Source organism: Apus apus, chromosome 5 (assembly GCF_020740795.1).
Source record: "Apus apus isolate bApuApu2 chromosome 5, bApuApu2.pri.cur, whole genome shotgun sequence".
NCBI classification, from domain to species: Eukaryota; Metazoa; Chordata; class Aves; order Apodiformes; family Apodidae; genus Apus; species Apus apus.
The window spans coordinates 29,760,334-29,774,996 of NC_067286.1; the positions used below are offsets into that span (position 1 = coordinate 29,760,334).

The window sequence follows — 14,663 nt, forward strand, 5'->3', positions numbered from 1 at the left end:
TCCTGATATATAGGAATATAAATCTTTCTTTTCTCTTGGTCTGCAGGATAATTAGCTTAATTTATAGGTTTATGACCATTTGTGTTCCCCAGCTTGCATGAGTGAACTTAAAGAAGAGCAACTCCAGGGAAAAGAGATCCCCAGAGTTACACTGTTCTACCATACCCTTCATCTCCTGTAGGAATTATGTCCATTTGTAAGCTGGGCCTAATTGCATGGAGCTCTACTCTTGTTCTCCTGCACTGTCAATTGCTTTGGAATGGGTGTGGTGGGGTTTTGGGTCTCTGGCTCTCTGGGGAGCATTTTGGGGTGAGTATGGAATATGACTTATGTGTATACTGTCCTCTTATTAAGAGCATGGGGTCTTCTTTTTGGGACTAAACAAAATGGGGGTATACTTGGAGTGTTTGGAATGTGTTTCTTCATCCCTAGAAATGAGCTACAAACTGCTTTTGAGAAAGGTATTAGGCCAGATAGGGCTGAATAAGGCCTTATTTTCCTACAATAGGTACCTGGACATCTAGAAGGTTCTTCAAAGGGCCAAACCAGGGGGATAGTTTAATTTGAGAGCAGATGTCTTTGATACTAGAGGATGTTCTGAACTAGATGAGGCATTTACAGTGCTTACCTCTTTCTCCTACATCAGCCTGGCCATAGTTCAGATTCAATGTCTACTCTGCATGCAGGAGAATTTTTTGGCAGGTCTCTGAGGGCTCTGGCAGACAATACCATTTGCATACTGTGGTACAAATATACAGCTGTTTCTCTTGTCTCTAAAATATGTAAAAGCCAAGATACAGTTGCAGTATCTAGTGTATTTTTATAGAAATAAATAAAAATGGAGGTAGGAAGGGGAAGGAAAATTCCCAGTGAAACCTGCTTCCTAAGGCAAATTCTCTTTCTTGATCTTACTGAAGTTCCCTTATCTTCCCTCTTCCTCATCTTACTGTGTGCATTTCAGATGTAGAGACACTTTAAGATGCATGTCCATGAAGAAACCAGTTGGCTGAATCACTGGGGTCGTTTCAGGTCTGTTGTTGGATGCATGCAACACACAGTGGACTAGAATAGAAGTTTTGCTTTAGCACAAGTTTAAAATTATTACTGTGCCCAGAAGAAGTGAAATATTTAGGGCAGCCTGGATGGTATTCCAATGCTGGTCTCGTCTGTGCTGTGTTGTTTAGAGGGTGAGACAAGATGAAGTACAAAAGGATAGATTTTGTGTTTTCCAAAGAAGCTGCACTGGCATGTTTGTGCCCCTCCCTGTGCAAGGGTGTGTGTGACCCTTGGGAGAAGCAAGCACAGAGGCTGTCCCTTTGAAGAGACAAACATCACTTTTAATCTGCAACAGCTTTCACCCAGAATAGTATCTTCATAATACTAAATGCTGATGACTTGTTGCCAGGCACTGCTGTTAACCATCAACCCTGTCTTTCAGTAAGAACAGCTATTAAATGGTATTTTTGGAGCTGCATGTCCAATGCTGTTCATTAAATAAAGACAGTGGGAATCCTTGGTCGGGGGGGGAGGGAAAACAAAAGATAAATTTAAAAATCCCCTGTAGTCCCAGACAAACCAGAGTAGAGCACATTACATCAGAGTCATTAAGATACTCCCACATCTTTTTAATTTTTTCCCAGCTCTCATGACATGCTGCATATATTAATCATTCTGTTGCATCTTCAGGGGCAGGGGGAGGGGAGGGGGTGGCAGGGCAGGCAAAAGTATCCTTTAAACGATTTGTCAGCATCCAACAGCTAAATGCTGGCAATCAGAAATGATTACTCATTTCTAAATCTATTAGTGGTGAGTATCTTTAGTCATTTTTAACAGGGCTAAAATCACTCAGCATAAAATATGTTAGGTCATGGATTATAAATTAGTTTCTCTCTAAACTTCCCTGAATATTATTTTTATAGTAGTTTTGTGCTTTGTAGAAGATAATTATTCCAACAACACAATTTGGTATTGAGCTAGGGTATACAATTCTTTAGACAGTTCCTTTCTCAAGTAAATGATCCTTGCTCTACTCTTTTATTATCTTCTTCAGACCAGCAGAAACTGGGTTTGTGGGGAAAGGTGTATGTGAATCTCCTTGGCACAAAAGCATTTTATCTTTGCTATATTTGCTTTTTGTTTTATCCCTTAAATTCTAATCTGGAGACATCACTGCAATGCACCTCTTTGGTAATTGTGCTGGAACAGCAGAGACAGTGTGTGATTATGACAAAAACATTTCCATGTCTGTTTTCTTGAAGGAAAAGACAATGCAGAGAGATGAGACACTAGGTGAAATTGGCACTATATTTTAAGAGTTTTATCTAAGACGGGATGAAGAACTGTAAGGAAAAAAGAACAAGTCACTAGCTGAAGGAATCTGTATTTCTCAGTGTTTTTCTAAGCTAAGCTGGTTAGGCACACTGCCAGCCAGGCATGGCCCCTGGAACTTCTCCAGGAAAAAAAAGTCTCAGCTCATGTTGTGAAAGGGTTTTCCCCATCCATGCTGGAGAAGAGATTCTCTTCTCAGAAGCTTAGAGATAAGTATTGATTTTTTAATTATTATTTTTTTTTCTCCCAATAGCAAACTACTGTTGATGGCACAGGGCCAGTCTCTATCATGGGCACTGTGAGGTGACACCAAAGCCAGCAGGGAGTGCAGATTTTTTTAGGACAGACCCCACCTCACTCTTTGCTGCTGCTGTTGGCTTCCAGAACAGGCATGACTGTTTTTGACAGGTGACTGAGAATGAGACAGGGAGCAAGAATTTAAATGGCTATATGACACGTCAGTGCTGGACTGGATATTGGCCTTACATAGCACTTGCATGGAGAAGAGGTCTGGGGAGCATTACTTTAATTTTATGTAGGGATTCAGGTTCACTTGTAGGTAGGTTGACACCTGGCTATGAGGTGCTATTGTTGCCATCAGGAACCCCAGGGTGAGGCCTATGCCCACATGGACTTCCAGCAGCAAACAGTCAGTGTTGGAAAGGAGAGTTGGGATCCTTGTCTATTGGGGATTCTCGTTATCTGCATATGAAGCCCACCTGTTTTAGCTGCAGTGGAGTGGGAGAGTCTTCCATGCAGATGGATGATACTGGATGGGGTTAAAAACTTTAGGGTAAATGGGAATTTGAAGAAGAATTCGGAGGATCACAGTTTTGAGTTTGAATGTAATATCAGGCTGATGAAAGTGTTGTCCTGGTCCAAAGTGAATCTGTGGTATGGCCATGGCAGAGCAGGGAATATGAGCTTCTTAAGTTCTTGTTTGACATCCTAGTTATGGAAGTATCCTTCATCAGTTTGTCTATGGATATTCAAACACGCTCCCATCTTCTTTTTGAACCCAAGATTTTTTTCCCTGCTTTCTTTTGGACCATGTTTTTCTTTCCTTTGAAGTCTGTGTGCCTCTCATTTTAATTATTTTTTTTCCCCCCACTTAAGATGTCATGTTTTGTCTAACAAATGTAAGCCTACCAGCCTGCAGATTTCTTTGAAGTAGTCTGCAGTCTCCCTTGGGCCTCTGCACAACAGGTTGAAAACAATACGTTATTGTGGTCTGCATTAATTGGATGGAGCAAAAGGAGTATTTATTCCATTGCCTGTGATGTTCATGATCATTCTGTGACATCATAAAGGGAATTTTTATCCCTTTGTGACAGCTGTAATACAATGACTTTATTGTTACCTCAGTCTTCTCCAAGTAGTTATCTGTGTAGGAACCTGGCAGAAGTCAGAAGTTGTTTCAACTAGTTTCTTAGATTTCCTTGGTATAAAGAGAGTAGATGTCCTGCCATGTGTATCCAAGAGACTGTTCTCCTTTATGAAAGCATCAATGAAATCAGGTTGTATGCAAATATGAGTACAGTCTTGTGAATTAGAGGTTTGACCTTTAAGGCTAGACCTCCTCAGGAGACAATTCAAGCTGAAAAATCACAGCAGAAACTTTAAAAAGTCTCCTCCACTGTCATCTTTTCTAATTCCACTTGTCAAATAGGATGCCAGTTTTCAGTAAGTTATAGGTGATACCTCTTTTCAGAAGAGGAGCTGTGGTGGATAAGCCTCCCTCCTTTACACTTCAACAAATCTTGTGACAGTCCTATAAAGCACTTCTTTTTGGTGGGCAGTATGGAAGTGTTGGATTGTTAACCTTCAAGCCAGGGTGTTGTAACCACTGCTCCTGATTTGCTGAGTCTTCATAGTCATAGCACTAGTTGAATGCTGGTATTTTCTTTCCCTACCTCTAAAATGAAGAACTTCTTCCTGCTTCACAAAATGCTGTGAGGCTTAACAATTTAGCGTTTGTAAAGTCTTTTGAAATCCTAGGAAGAATTGCAAAGTAGAGAAGCAGAGTGTTGCTGAATCACCTGCTCTGAGGCCATAAAAGCTCCAAAACAACTGAGCTTTGAGTGTATCTTTAAATGTATAGAAAGTGTATAGCTCAATAGTTGCTTTCTCTGCCAGGCACAGGAACACTCTTCAGCCTCATGATTTCCAGAGTAGCAATTCCTGAGTGACTTTCTCCTCTAGTATTAGATTAGAGAGGTTTACTTCTCCAGGGATAGGCAAGGAGCCAGATGATGATGAAACTGCTCTCTCACTCTGCCTCTCCCCTGTCTTGCTTTTTTCCTTTTTTCTTTTTAAACCTTTCACCTTTACAGAAATTTCTAGCTCTGAATCAAGCTTGATTCCTAATTCCTTCCACTTGGTAGTCATCTCTGAGAGTTTTCCTTCCTACTCCTGTTCTTCCTTGGCACAGTATGCCTTCAAATGGTAGCACTTAAGAGGGTGTTCCTGCCAAAATATATTTGAAAGTACCCTGCATGCAGCTGATCAAAATCTCAAGCTCATATCTCTGACAACAGGGGCACTTTAGAGATGATTCTCCCTTCCTATACCACTGACTAGATATGGTTTGGAGAAAAGGCAGACTGATCTTGGCGGGTAGGCAAGCCTTATGATATGAAATGAGGATTGAGTATGTTTTTCTGGATCACCTGGCAGGTCTGACTAACAGTCAGAGGATAACTGGAAGAAACACCATGCAGGAAGATGAGCAGATGCTTCAGTCCATGAAGCCATGAAGTTCTGCCCCTTGGTAGCAGGATGAGCAGATGCACTTTTTTTTGGTCATAGGTATTAAATTTGTCCCCTAAAGGCCCTGATGGCTGTACCTGTGAATTGGATACTGCTGAACAATACTTAATTCCTGAATTACGTATGAACAGAAACAGCACAGTGGAGGGTGTTTCAAACTACTGTTTCATACTATGCCATAGCTTGAAAGACATTAGTGTTTTGGATGTTCTCATTAGAAACCCGAGAAGAGATCACAATAAATTTATCTTAGGTGGTCAGGCATGGAATGTTGGTGTGCCTGAGCTAACCCAAAAGTAGGTGTTTGTGTTTGGCCAGCCAGAAACAGTCCAAGAAAGAGCAAGCTAATGAGGAAGAATCAGTGTCATATTAGCATTTTGCTTCTATGGGAGAGAAATTCAGGAATCTGAGCAGGGATCTAGGTGAGCCCTTGGTAGAAAAGTCTTAACTGCCAATTTATTTGGTGGCGTGGATCTCTCCACCTCTTCTGCTGGAGCTGTTTACACATGCATGTATCTTTTTCATGGAAAAGCTATAGTTGGTGATTAGGTTGCTCATCTTGGATATGAAAGGCTGATGTTCAAATCCTTGCTACCAATCTGCCAAAGCAGAAAGATGAACTGTGCTTTTTGGCACTTCAGGGACATGGTCCAGCAATCAGCCATTCTGCAGAGGGCTTGGGGTACATGTTACCTGCAGCCTGATTCTCTGAGCAAAGACAGATGCATTGGCCTAGACAAGATTGATATGTAGACTGGACTGCATTTTCAAAGGATGCATTAAATGTTTGTTTTCCTTCTGTAATGCTGGACATTGCAACAGGGGTAGTCTCTTCTTTGGAGAGAAGGACTGGCAGAGGTCCTCAGAAGACAGCAAGGATCCTTACCAACAAGGAGAAGGAGTTGTTAACGTTTCTTGCTTTGAGCAGGGCCTAACCACAGCATTACTCCATATCTAAGGAAGAGAAATGGAGTATCTAAGGCCATATATTGCTGACCCTAGCAGGCATGCAGAGCCAAGGTAGCTCCAGAGTCAAAGCATCTGTGCTGTGCTTCAGAGATTGCCTGGGGAACCAGGGTGTAGAATGTTTATCTCCCTGTGTTTTTTTCAAGTAATCTGAACCCTCTTTGATGGGAGGCCTAGTTCCTGACACACTCTGAAGACTCACCTGATGGCTCACAATGCACATAGATGTGCAGGGTCTGAAATATGCTCAGCTGAGGATGTTAACAGCTTCCTATACATTAGCAGAGGAAAATATTTTTGACCATTCAATACTCTGTCTTGCACAGACACCTTGAGGCTTTCTTGGCACTTGGTACATGAATGTTTTTTTGTGCTTTCTTACTGCCAGGAAACTTCTAAACACTTAGCCAAAGACTCTTCTTTTTAAGCTGAGTATGTTAGTCCTACTTTAATCCTTTCATATAGTTCTTTAGAAGTCTTCTCCTGTAATGCATGTCAGCCCTTCAAATGTTTGGAAGTTTTGAATCTGTAATCATTGCTTTGCCAAGCTATTAACTCTTCTCAGTTAATTCTCTTATAAGTCAGCCTTGCCATTTCCCTGATCGTTTTGCTGCTGTCTTTTTGAATACCTCTCAATTTGTCATTGTGAATACATCTAAGGCAAAGGCATTGGCACTTTGCTAAGTTTATAATACATCCAAGTTTCTCAGGTACGTTTTCTGAGTAAAGGCACTTCAGTGTAATCCTGGAAATGGACACTTTTTTTTTTTTTTTTTTTTCCTTTCTTCCTGGCTCCACGTACTTGAGATTAAGATTGTACATGTAAGTTGTCAAAACTAAGGAGATACAGTGTGTGAAGTGGTGTGCAATAGCATGGATAGCCCTTCTGCAGGGCTGCTTATGAGACCCCTGTCTGGACAGGCTCTCAGCCCTGGCACATGCTGCAGCCATCTCCAGCAACTCCTCTCAGCAATTTCTGTTTGATGCCCCCAGTCCCACCCTGGCCCCTTCAGCTGACTCCTTCAGACATGGTCAGGACTGAGTTTAAGGGAAGCAGGTGGAGGTTGGAAAAATGGCATATTGTTTCTCATACGGCACAATCAATCTACTGCAAATATCACATTGTGTACACAGACACCCAAGCTGGGCGATTAGTGTCATGACTGGTGTGACAAACCCTTCTGCTGCTGAATTAACTTCTGCTGGCTTCCGTGTGAACTTGCCGAGAGAAGAGACAGGGATGTTCATTCTGCAGGGACAGAAAATAGTTGTTTAACTTAGCCAGCTATTTGTACTCTCTCTCCCCTGGTAAAGCAGGTTCCCACTCAAGCTCTGAGACATAGGTTGGATGAGCGTTTGCAGTCCCCAACAACAGTCATCTGTGTTTAATGCAGAGAAAGCTGGAGCAGCTGCCTTCTGAACAGTAGGTTACATGCATGTATGGCTCGAGGCAAGAACTACACAATGGTGGTAAACATCCTCAGCAGTGTGGCTGCAGGAAGGAATCTCTGCTCAGGACTATGCCTGCCATCAACGCAGGCAATTCTAAAATATTTAGAATCATAGAATCATAGAATATGCTTGAGTTGGAAGGGACCCATCAGGATCACAGAGTCCAACTCCTGTTGCCATGTAGGGCACCCCAAGAATCACACCATGTGCCTGAGAGCATCATCCAAACGCTTCTTGAACTCAGGCAGGCTGGGTGCTGTGAGCACTTCCCTGGGGAGCTTGTTCCAGTGCTCAACCACCCTCTGGGTGAGAAACCTTTTCCTGATATCCAACCTAAACCTCCCCTGATTCAGGTTCCTGCCATTTCCCGAGTCCTGTCCCTGGTCACAGGAGTGAAGAGGTGGTTCCTGCCCCATCTCTTCCCCTTGTAACGCTGATGTATTGAGGTAGGACTGTGCCTGCACTTTTGTAGGATGAGGCTGTAAGTAGAAACACTGAAGGTACCTGTTCTCGCACCTAACTCTTGTTTATGGCTTAAAAATAAAATCTTTTGAGTACACCCAAAAGTTAGCTACTGAAATGCAGACTGTTCCTTTCTGCTGTGTGATTAATCTTTTCTTCTGTCCTGCTGTTCTTCCAGTAAAATCGCATTGCATCACAACACTAAAGCATATAAGTACATTTCCAACTCTCCCTCAGCAGCAGCATCTGCTTTTAATTCTCATACAGCATTTTAGAAGCCACTGAAATAATATCTTTATGCTCAATTATTGCAAACATTTTAGTGTTGGTTCATGCATCAGGTAAAGCATAAGAATATTATGACGTCTGAAAAGCCACAGAAACCTCCAAAAATTCCTCCTACAGAGACAGCTGAAGAATGTATTTGGCCTAACTTCAGAGGAGAATATCCAGAGCAGAACCTAGCTTAAATAGAAGAGCTGCTGAGACAGAGTTGGCTGTCACAGTCCTACAGAGGCTTGGTCTGTTGTTCCACTCAAGGGAGCAGTTGAGCATCTTGTGTCTCTTCTCCTAGCACTCATGGATTTGGATGAGGGAATATGTTTAGCAGTATTAGCTGTGAATTTCAGGCTTTCATTGCCCAGGAAATTCCTAGTCTATTAGAGTGTATGAACATGGAGGGGGGAGAGCTGTCCTTGGCAGAAGTTCCTTCCATTCAAAATGCAGTGGAGCAGAGTCAGTTGCATGCTGAGATGCTTTTACTTTTTCTTCTCCCTGTAATGTGACTGTGCTACTCAGATGTCTGCTCTCCAGCCAGTTCTCCTGTCCTGGTCCAAGTCTGAAGTATCCCAGTCTGAAGTAGGATCCTTGTATAACCCTGTACCCCTGCTTTGTTAGGGCTACACCAAGCTCTCTGGCTGCATTGAAGCTGCAGATTTTTCAATACTTTTATGCTCTCCTGGAAAAAAGTCTATAGTTCCTCAAGCTTTGATCAGCTCTGCTAGTTGGGTTGCTTGCAAACATTCAAATGCCAGTACTTTGGGAACTGTTTTTCTCAAGAGGGGCAAGTTCTTGCCTATTGAAACTGGAGGCTGAGCCTGCCTGTGAACAGAAACCTGCTCACTGCAGAGTGCTGCTTCTGTGATGCTCTCTGGCATTTAAAGTGACAGTTTACCTGCCGAAAGCAGGCACTTCTGGTTCATTGGATATGGAGTGACCTCAGGGGCTGTCACACCCTGAGCCATGACTTGCAGATCGATAGCTTTTGCCAACAGCAAAGAGGACCTGGAGCAGGAGGACTTGGAGCAGGAGGTGATCCTCCAGCCAGGAAGAGTAGTGCTCTGGATGGCCTGGCATGAGGACCCACACCGGTAGCTTTTCCCAGGTATGAAGTACCAAGGGCAGGTCTGTGTCATCACTCCTCAGTACTCTGTCAAGCTTCTTTTTTTTTTTTTTTTCACTTATTTTTTGGCCCCATGCATTTAAATCCTTTCTTGCTTGATCTGTATTCACAGTATATTAGGAAAATAGAATTTTAGTCTTGGTTAGTATACAAGACTTGTACCGCTGGAGAACTGAGTGTAAGACACACAAGTCACACTGAAATGAGCTTGGGTCTCACCCAATTACTAAAGAAAACTTAATAATAGCAGCCGTGCTGTATAATTTGATGTCATTCTACTTGACAGTGAGTTTTTATTGCCAGAGCACCAGGCCAGAAGGGATGAACAGCAAAAGGGCTGAGACACGTTGGCAGAACTGTGTGTGTGCCTAGGGCTGTGGGACATAAGTGGGTACTTCTGCAATGTGACTGATGTGTCTTGTCAGAGGTCTGTGGGAAGCCCCCTGTCCTGCAGGTCTGTAGCTGAGGTAATGCTTCACTCACCCCAGCAAGCATTACTTGGAGAATAAAATCTGTGATCTGTTTTGGACTCTGTCCTTCCACCTCTGTGGGCCCAAGATTCTGGATCCTTGTTTAGAAAAAGGTATTGAGGGGAAACTAAAACTCTTCTGAAGTTACTGACCATATAGGGCTCAGATTTTACTCACTGCTTTCCTGAAGTGATGTGCTCTAGCTTTCCCCTCTAGTTTTGTCATTTGTGCTCTCCTATTTCACATCTGGATCAACACATCTCAGATAATAATGCTGTGATATTACTTTGATATTCTCTGACTGGCCTCCAGTATCTATCTGATGTTGCCTTTAATACTGGCTTTTGTGTTGAGCTTTATAATCACAGAAGATTTTCCTGATATTTGGAAATATGGTAGATCAGTGCATTTATTTAGTACCCCAACTCCTCTGCATGTCTTCATGAGGCTGCACAGGTTAGTTGACCACAGGGGCTAAGCACAAAGCCTCTGGGAAAAGACTTTACACAGTGTATCTAATGAGGGCAAAGACATGAAGAAGTGCTCCTTGCCAGTTTGACTCCATTCATAGAGCACACTAGTTAGCAGCTGGAGCTCTGGATGTCCTCCACCCCGATTTGTTGAGCCAAGGGTCTCTTCTGCAGTGGGCCAGCTCCCCCATTCTACAGAGGGAAGACATCATCTCTGCAACAAAGAGCTTGGTGATAGTGTGTGACTTGGCTCTTCAAGAGGAAAGAATTAAAATCAAGCCCAGGGGATAGGGCAGAGAGTCTGTTATTGGAGCTGTGCTGGCAGGAGTGCTCTATGATCTGAAGACTAGCAGAGTGCAGTGATTTGGTCATTTCCTTCAGTCTTTTAACATGCTCCTTGCTCACTAGCAATCTTCTGTAGCTCTCATTCCCCTTTCTGTTTCTTTCCTTCTTCCTAGAAGAAAAGTTTGCCATTTGGTTCACTGGGGAAAATGAAATATTCCTATTGGTTTATACGCAGATGGTGCTTTGAGAGAAGATACGGATAATTGACGTACTGGTTTATAATCTGCACCCATCCTTGGTAAAGGTGTCTTTTTCAAAGTAATGTGTGGTCATATATGGACATCAGAGCAACCAGAGTAGGTTAGAACAAAGCTCTGTCTAGCCTGGTATCCTGGCGCAGATGATGATTGTGTGCAATACCTAGTGAAGAGTAGAAGAGTATGGCAAGGATCTACAACACTGAGTACTCTTATTTGCTGAAACCAGATTTGTGTAGCAACTCTTGGTGGATTTATTTTCTGTATGTTCATACAGATCATAAGAGCAGATGGATTAGTGTCTGTTTAGCAGTGGATGTACCTGGTGGAGTGGAATATCCAGCTTGTACTGGGGTGATAAATGGAATATTGTGTAGAGTGTTGGCTGCTCAGAGGTAAGAGTTCCCAGGAGCTCATGCTTTGAGAAGTCCTACAACAGACTCAGAGTATCTCCCAGAATCTCAACTATCTCACCAGACACTTTGATATCTGAACCAAACCAACCAGGAAATCGGGGAAGGCTTGAATGAAAACTGGAAAATTTCAAACAGTACTTCCCTCAGGGACCTGCATTAAAAGCTCCTCACTGATGCACTACAAACTGTAAATAAGAGGAGGTTCTTCTCTGGGTTTGAATTTTGAGTCCTGGGGTATCTGCTGCTTTTGGGAAGCAGCTGTGGCCTGGTGAGCTTTCCTTCCTGCCTCTCTTCACCTCTGAGATGTTCTCTGTCTCTGCTAAAGATGGAAATGAGACAGAATGCTCCAAGCCCCTCTGTGTAGGGTTTACAGTATGATTTTGCAGGCAGTATGTGATGCAAGCATGAATCACAACTCCCTTTAAGATACTGCTGTATTTGATTCCCTGTCTCTTTCCATCTGACTCAGAACAGGCTGCAGATTTTTGTTTTTATTCTAAGCAATAGCCAATTCACTCCAGAGATGAATATTTGCTGACTGTTGCTGCTGTTCCTATGCTTAGAATTGCAAACCCCTTGGAAAACGAGGCCAGCTCATGCATGTTTGTACAAACCTGGTTTCAAATCTGGCTTGCATTCTCTCTTCCAGCTCAGCAAGTGACTGACATGTTCATTTTAGCAGAGCTTCCTCCCAAGACAAGCCGTGGGCTGTGCCAAAGTGCCATGAGGCGTTTGCTGCGTGTTCAGTCGCACACTGGAGGCAGATTCTGCAGCACCCTGGAGACAGGGGTGAGATAAGGACAGTAGCAGCCATGATTCAGAGCTGCTTTGCAGTTTGATCTTCCTAATACTGTAATTTTTATTTGCAGTGTACTAAGATGCAAATCAGATCCCATTTCAAAACCAATTTGTATTATGGAAGTTATTTGAAAGAAAGTAGTAAACCAGTGCAGCTTCTGTTCAGTTCAAATTCAGGTACAGCTGAGGTTGTTCAGTCCATACTAGCTCACTAAAGGAACTCACACTGAAAAAGATACCACCTAAATACAGAAATGTCCATGGGATGGTCATAATCCTGCAACACCTGGCATTGGCCAGCTCCTTTCTCCTTTCTCTCTGGTGGAGTCTTCTCATCACTTGTGATTCCAGAGCTGTTCTGCAGCCTGGCTCTCTGTTCCTAGACTTGGGTAGAGTGGGTTTTGGGGACTGTGGCTCTGTGCTAGGAACAAGAGTGGTTGAGGGACAGGGTGGGCTTGTGATCTGACAGTGCTCTGCACACATGAAGTGATCAGGTCTCAGTGCATTACCCTAATATGGTAACCAAGGATAGGGGTTTAAGTTTTTCTCTCTTGCTTGCTTATTTGTTGCTTGGATCCAACATAAACTTCAGTATGGAAGAAGAAAAGGCTGTAGCTGGAAGTGGCTTTCAGTTTAACTTTCTTGTTTGAAATACAAAGCCTGATGCAGACCAGCCTCTGCAGACTTTGATAATTGTCAAGAGCATTTCTAATTTGAAAAGTCTCCCTTCCTATTAGTTACTTCTCTACTTCACGCAGCTGGCGTGATCTGGGCATGTTGTGCTTGTATTGTTGCTGTGAGACAATAGCTCAGCCTGAGGGAAGAAGACAACCTACTTACCATATCCTCTGGGAGTTGTTACAGTGGGAATCAGTAGAAATCAGTGTTTCTCTGAAGCTTACTGAGACTATCTGAGAGTTTGAGGAGTTCACCCATGAAATTTGGGAGATCAAAGAACTGAACTGAGTGAGGGGTATGTGTCCCTCAGGTTTCTTCAGCAGATGAGGCTGGTGTCATGTGGGCTCCCAAATGCAGCCTCCACCGATGTATCTTCTGCCCTGGTCAGAGCAGGGATATTCCTGCTGCAGAGGACAGGGCATCTGAGATCTGTGGAGAAGGGCAGCAAAAGGAAAGGGCACATCATGTCCCTAAATACCAGCTATGGTGTTCAGCAGAGGGTTCACTGCTAATGTCCTGGCAGAGGCTGAGAGCTACCTAACCTAGCTCCAGTCCAGTGCTCTGATGTATCATGAAAACAAGAGTTTGCATAATTGAAGTGAAGAGGTAAGTAGAGGTTATACAAGGTCTGAAGGGAGCAGTGGGCAGGGATCCAGCTAGGGTCAGGTGCTTTGCTGCCTTCTTGCAGCATAATTTGTGATACCAAAACTCACAGAGAACAAGAAGTATTACAGCATTTACTGGAGGGAAATGGATCTGCTGAACTGCCCAGAAGCCAACATTTTGGGGGACATGGCTTAAGGTATCAAGACTGGCCATACATTAAGTCAGGCTTGGGACTGCACTTTTCATATCAAAGTTACTACTGTGTTTCTCCACAGTGGCAGTGGTCTCACAGAAAGTATTTCCAGGTGATTTACAGAGCTTCTGCAGTCATCAAAAATACATAAGCAAGCAGTGTGAAGAAAGTAGATGGAGCATGCCAGACCTCTGGTTACCCGACAGCAGAGGGATTCTCACTCGTACTGTGGCAGCTCAGTGACACCAGCCACCAGGGAAGGTGCAGCTTCTTCTGGCTCCACCAGAAGCAGCTACCAGACTGCAAAGAGAATTTTAGCTGAATGAACTTTCCATGTCATTGTACAGTGACAAGTGAACAATGCTCACTTATCTTGCAGTGCTTGATTAAAACAAGAATTTCGTTGCTCTGAGTTACTAGAGATGCATCTTCAGTGCACAGTAGCTGTAAGAGCTGTAAATATACCAGGCATGGGCAGTTTCCACTCATTGCCTGAAAACATCCTTTCTGTAGCAGCACAGCTCTGCAGCTAATCTAATAAATACTGGTGCTGCCCAGGGCTAATTATCTCCAATGCAGCACTGCCCTGGCACGGCTGCGCAGCTTCCAGCTCCAGAATTAGCTTAGCTGGGACTTGTTTGGGTGTCTGCACCGTCCTTCATGGTACGGTGGAAACAGTGAGCAGTGCTTGGTGGTCTGCAGTATTCCTCTGCTCTCAATGTGCCAGGGAGTGCTGGACTCCAGAGCAATGAAGTCACTTCTTAACAGCTACTCTTGGAAATCTGTCTTTGACTTGGGTGAAGTTGTGGTCACCTTGGACCTAATTTTGGAGCAGTAAGGCCTTGTCCCTTCTGGAAATGATGCTTGATGATATTTGGTGCCTCTAAACAAAATGTTGGCTAGTATGCTCAGAGCTGCTTTTTTTTCTATAAAGCAGTTACCAGTGTCATATAGATAACTACTAAATGGTGCTCCTCTGACCTGTGGGAAGAATGGATCTCTTTCTCCCAAGATCTCATTGCCTAAAAACAACTTAATACAAAGTAGATTTTGGGAAATGATGAAAAATGTTGTGCAGAAAATATTTGGGGATTCTTTAACTCAAGATTTT

At 43.3% G+C, this 14,663-nt stretch overlaps 1 protein-coding gene across 2 annotated transcripts in view; it reads left to right on the forward strand.

Annotated features, from left to right (window-relative positions):
- SYNJ2BP (synaptojanin 2 binding protein) overlaps positions 1–14,663 on the forward strand; it is a 95,418-nt gene that overhangs the window by 56,723 nt on the left and 24,032 nt on the right. The gene's annotated exons all lie outside the window — the stretch shown is intronic.